Genomic DNA, 6,305 nt, shown 5'->3' with positions numbered 1-6,305 from the left:
TAAAAGGAAAAGTACGTGAAGCAAGTAACGTTATAGGTTAGCTTGAGCCAGTGGCCCGCCGTTGGCCGGCCGTCGAGTCTCGCAGCGCGCAGGCTTCGCGCAACCCCGCGTGGTTAGGGCTACAACCATGACCAAAATTATTGATGCTGAACGAAATATTCAACAATGTGCTTATGTTTTTGGAGAAAGTCGACTGGGTACCTATCATCTTATTTTTTTTAGCCTGCTCTTTAGAATCCTGTGTTTTTGTATTTCTTTCATGGTTATATTTATAATAGTAATGTTATAGAGGTGATGGTAGAGCGCGAGGTCTCTTTGGATGATATTCAGATAGAGTAAAGTGGGGAACAATACAACTAAAACTGACCTTGCGTCATATAATTAGTAATATTTTGTAATAATCATATACATAATATGATTATTACGAAATTACATCTACTGGTATCTGGCTTTTCCTATTTCGTCAACATACGATCCCTATTTCTCTTTCTTTCAGTGTTAAAAAAATTATAAGTTTGCAACCAACAGGGAAATAAATGTTACTGATTGCAAAATGAATCATAGTAATCAATTGAGGTTTCTCGAAGATATCGGATAACAAACGTACACTTATAATATTGTCGATTCGAGATCGAGAATTAAAAATATAAATAATAACATTCAACGAATCAGCTGTTCTCGTGATGCAAAAACTGTCTTTAACGGGTTTTACCTGGTTTTAACCCCTTCCGGTTAGAACCCTCCAAACTTGTATAAATCCTGGGGACCCCGGACGGATGACAGCCCTACGCGTGGCGCGCTAAGGTCGAGGGAATGCACCACAAGTATTACAAAGGGACCAAACTTGTACAAGGACGCGTCTTTGATTTTGTACCAGTCTTTTTTCTATAAACACATTCAATCTGGTCATTGTCAGATTTATGAGAACAAAGTTGAATTAAATACTAAATACAAATACATATAATCTTTATTGTGGATCATAGGGGTCAGGTAAAGTAATTACAAAAAATATATTGAATACTTCTACTTATATTGATAAAAATATATGCGCATTTAGTGAAATAATTAAAAACAAGAACTGTTCAAAATATGACTAATGATTATAATTTGAGTTGTTATTATTATAATAACACTTATTCACTAAGATGTGAAGGCTCTTAAAAAAACGTAGGTTTTCTAAGCACCTTGCTTTTGTTAAAGAATCAGTTTCTTGGCACAAAGTTAATAAATACTATAAAAATAAGTAGGTACATAATGTAGGTTTTATACTATGATCAGGAGACAACTATTTAAATTGTAGCTTAGAGTACTAATGACTAGTTATAACCCCCGGCACTGGTCTCGTAGAATACAGCCGTGTTATTAGCTGTTATTTAGCTTTCTATAAGTGAAAGAAGTCGAAAAATTGGCCAAACGTTGTTGAGTTTATTTATTACAAAGTAACATGTAAACAAAATGGAACGCGCGACTTGTAAGACGTACCAACTCCGTGTGCAATTATTATAGAGTTCACTGTATGTATTAATTAAAAAGCAAATGCCTGTTATTCCCATAATATCTTATTATTAATAATATTATAAACGTGAAAGTTTGTGAGTATTGGGGATAGGCGTTTGGTATTCTTTCACACAAAAACTACAAAACGAATTTTGATAAAACTTTACTGTATATATAGCTTATACATCAGCATAACATAGGCTATAAATTTAATGCGTGTGAAACTGCGGCCACAGCTAGTGTAGTCATAAGTAACAGATGTTTTTTAAATCTGGTAAATTTTAAATTTTCTAATATCTCAAACTAAAGTAAAGTAGGATTGTAATGTAATACTAGTGATATCGCTTCGAGCAACATCTGTTGCGAAAGGTTGCAATGAATTGTAAATTAATTGCAATCTTTAAATCAACTACTAGTTTATATTGTTGATCCAAGATTGCGAATACGACGAAACGAGCGCGAAACTGCTAGTTAACGAAGTAACCAGATATATAATAAGTAGTATGAGTCTAAATAGTAGATATAGTTAGACGGCCACGGTGGTCTAATCGTTTAGTTCTGCGGGTTCGATTTCCCGCACATTGCAAACATTCATAAATATGATTGTTTGTATCGATCTGGGTGTTTTCTATGTATATTTTTTATAAAGGTAATAGTCCCTCCGATCGACCTTGTTCTGTCTTGTCTAATTCAGACTTAGATAGAAATTCTGATGGCCTGAGCCGAGGTTCAAAACCGTTCTATATCTAAATCTGCCCCCTGTATTCCCTCTTTATAATACAGGTACAGATTTAATAAAACAATAAAATCTAAACCTCTATACTATTATAAAAAGGTAAAGTTTGTAAAGTTGTAGTCTCTGGATCTATAGAATCGAATTGAAAGATTCTTTTAGGGTTGCATAGTCCTTTTATCGAAAAAAATTATTGGCTACATGATAGTACATCACACTAAGACCAATAGACATCTTATAATTGGGCGAACATATAAAAAATGAAAACACTACTATTTAATGTGTAAATAGATACAAAACACTTATACGTACTATAATACATTAGTACTATGTTGCAATTACTTTTCTTTAACCTTCAAACAGACGGGTTTATTTCAAAGTGTAAACTGAGTACGAGAAGGTGCTAATAGAGCAAAATTTTTAAAAGGCATGTTGACAATTAAACAAGCTACAAAGGGATTCTAAGAACACTTACAAACTTCTATTTTTCTATCATAGAAACAAATAAAAAATTATTCATCTGTTTGTGATCTGTGTAGTATAAATATTAGAATTTTCAATTTATTATTTGCATAACTTTAGTAATATGACGGTGGTCTTATAAGCTTGTATTATACATATAAATCTTCCGGTAGAAATTATCCAAAATTTATAATAGTAAAAATCGCATCAAAATCCATTGTGAGAAATATAATTATGAATACGGCGACATAATTTTATAAATTGAGAAAATAGCATATGAAAAATTAACATAACGTTTCAATAACTGAAATAGGTTTACTACACGTTTGACATATTTATGACTAAAGGGGATAGTTGCCATGCGTTATCAGTTTGATAAACCCACTTTAGATTACGTAATGTGCAGTGAAGGTATATATATGGAGTAACGTTGTTTAGACCAAAAAGCTTTTATATAAACACAGGCTGTTTATTGATTAGGGTTTACAGCTAGAGTATAAAATGGATGTGATTATCAAATCAAATCAATAATATTTTTATCGGTATCATTGCACGCTTGATAAGAAACTGTAGTAAGGGGAAGATATTTTTAGTAATGGGTAAGAGTCTCATTGCTACTCATGTTGTAACTAGTTACTATTTTACGTACGATGTTCCATGTCAACGGGATTCCCTACGGAAATTATCGTGATTAATTCTTGGTTAATGCACCACGATGAACTAACTGACCTGAATGCATGCTCATCTTATTCATCACTGTTGCCCACCTAGCGTATACTGTTTCTTTTAATGCACGATAATGGTATAGTTCACCCGACTGCGCTAACGGATTATTACGCTGGTGAGGCACCAGTGGAAGATGTTATGGAAGATGGAGATGAGTTCAGGTAAGTTAATCCATCGTGACAAATTCACCAGGAATTATCACGATAGTTTCCAGGGGAACCGCGTGGAGGACAACCAGACAAGGTACATTTTTAGCAATGGGGTAAACAGTCCACAGTTGGAGTCAACAGTTTACCGTTAGCGCAGGCAATGCACCATAATAAGCAGAAAAACATCTTAAAAAGTTTGTGAAGTTGTCTTTAATAGTGCAGATTTAAAGGTAATTTCTCAAAATGTTTTTTTAGTTAATGCCCTATGCAAATCATATACTTTCGCAAATATGTCAATCGATTTTCACTCCAACTTCTGTGGTGAGACAACCGAGTGCCTTGAGCTTATATCTGGCATTGGCACTTTATGCTATCTGTCCACCCCGGAAGAACCATGGAGTGATTGGGATAAAGACACGCTAAAAATATTCAGTAGTTATGCTACTTACGGAATTTTATTAGTATAGCTAACATTGCTTCCGTCATACCATTCCATTCTATTGTTTGTAATGATGATTTAAATGAATTGATTGTTTTTAATGAATGACTAAAATGTATAGTTACTTCTAATATAGTTTGTTCCTTTATCAAGGTACAGCAAAATCTATCTATGTCAACTAAGAAATTTAGAACATATATTTATTTTATAGTATATAGCTATATTATAATTTGAGCATCTGCCAATAATTAAACTAACCAAATAAAGTGACAATAATTAAATGTCACTTTGTTTGAAGTACTTATTGGTAGTAGTTTTGAGAATTTACTAGAAGTTTTTAATCTAGTAAGTATTATGTATAAAAAGTTTCAAATTCTTTCAAGTTTTTTATAGCTTTCACTGAGAGCCAAGATATACTTACATTTCTTTTTGTAAATACATGCATAATATACATAGAAAACATCCAGAGCAATACAAACAGAAGAATCGAACTCGCAACAATCGGCAATAAGCATTGTGCTAAACCGCTAGACCCTGAGACCGTCAGTTGTTACACTATCCAAAAATACAGTCGAATTCAATTGACTGTTCTACTACAGTACTGAGTTAATACTCAGATGACTGATGACTCCAAAAACTATAATTAGTTTTTGGAGTCATCAGTTCTATGATCAAACAAGACGATGGTTCATATAAATTGTCGTGTAAATTGATAATCGTTTTGATGCCTTTGAATGTTTTAAAATACTAGAAAGAGGAACGGACAAAGAAAGTGTACGACGAAAATTACGTAAATTTGTATAAAAGTTTATGTCACCTTTGTGATTGTTTATTCCATAATTTTCCATGATACTCAGTTCGTAGCTATATCGTACATATACTTATGTGAATATGTGTACGATATAGGTTCAAGATAAAAATACTTTACTTAGGTACATACTTACCTAAGATTTTTCCCTTCAAATGCGATCGACTTCTACTAATTGCCTGAGTCATGCACCATAGGCAGTCCCGCAAAGGTCGTTCGCTAGCTAGTTTTAAGATAAGCTTGCGTGTCGCGAGCCATCGAGGTGAACTGCTTGATACCTACTACTAACCAGTAGGTACTAGGTAAGTAGTTAAACCTTTAGGAATAATGAGAATTGTATGTCAATCAGGGGTCACGTGTATTCAATGTTTTGAAAGTACATGTACCTTGCTATTGCAATTTTAAGTATACTATTCTAAAGACGAAGAACTTCATTATTTGTTTGTTATGAATGAATTAAAAAAATATGTGTAGAATTTGAACTGTTCTTTCGTATAATAGAAAGCATTCTCATCGATTAACATGGGTTGTGCTTCATGCGGGTAATGTAACAAGAGACAGCTAGTTTAATACTGTGATTTGAAAATATTAAAGAATCAAAATTAGGTTTCTATCTACCATATATTAGTGAAGTAGCGAGTATTGGACCTCATAACATTTCATCGTGATCCACTTTGATATACTGCTGCTACTATAAAATAAATCGCCTTTGACTGTTTTATAACATTACAAATTACAGCTGCCATTATTTGTGGATAAAGTACAATTAAACGCTTGCTTTATCTCAAATTGGCCTGGGTTCCTAAATCAACTAGGTAGTATCATTAAAATTAATGTTCAAAAACCTCGCACGCCCTGTGACCTTTTGTTCCATCATGAAATAAATTTCGACATCTGTCTTGTTAGCTTCTACCCGATTCCCGATAACTACCTCACTGAATGATGACTCTGCTTGCCTTTCGAATGCATAAATACACTTTCTCGCTCTTTACTTCACTGTGTGGTTGAAGTAGAATTTGCATTTTTGATTAATTGAGACCGTTTGAAGAATGCAACATCGGTACTTGAAAAATGGTCTTAGGGAGAATGAGGTATCTTTTAGACAGTACGTATTTTATATATTACCCCCTCGTCCCTCTAAAAATTCTAGGATAATTTTCCCACGGAAACACTATCTGTACTTACCAAGTCTAGAGAGACGCTGACCGGTAGAAATTTCATCATCGTCAAGATCGTTTTATGGATCTAGTAGGTTGTTAGGTCCATAGGACAATTATACCTGTCTATACGCAGGCAATAATTTATACGTAGAGAGTAAGATGTCTGTATCACCATATTCCATGACGCGAATCGGCAGTGGTTTTACCCGCCATGACGAGTAGAATGAAAGACATGCATGTTTAGAATTGACTTTAACTAAAACTAGTCAGGAAAGGTCCCATGTTTTTGCAGACTTTTAAACCAATTAAAGAGCTAGTTCATCACAGAGAC

The sequence above is a fragment of the Achroia grisella genome, unplaced genomic scaffold, assembly GCF_030625045.1.
Source record: "Achroia grisella isolate CSIRO2021 unplaced genomic scaffold, CSIRO_AGI_Agris_v1 utg905, whole genome shotgun sequence".
Classification (NCBI taxonomy): Eukaryota; Metazoa; Arthropoda; class Insecta; order Lepidoptera; family Pyralidae; genus Achroia; species Achroia grisella.
This window is presented reverse-complemented; position numbering follows the sequence as displayed.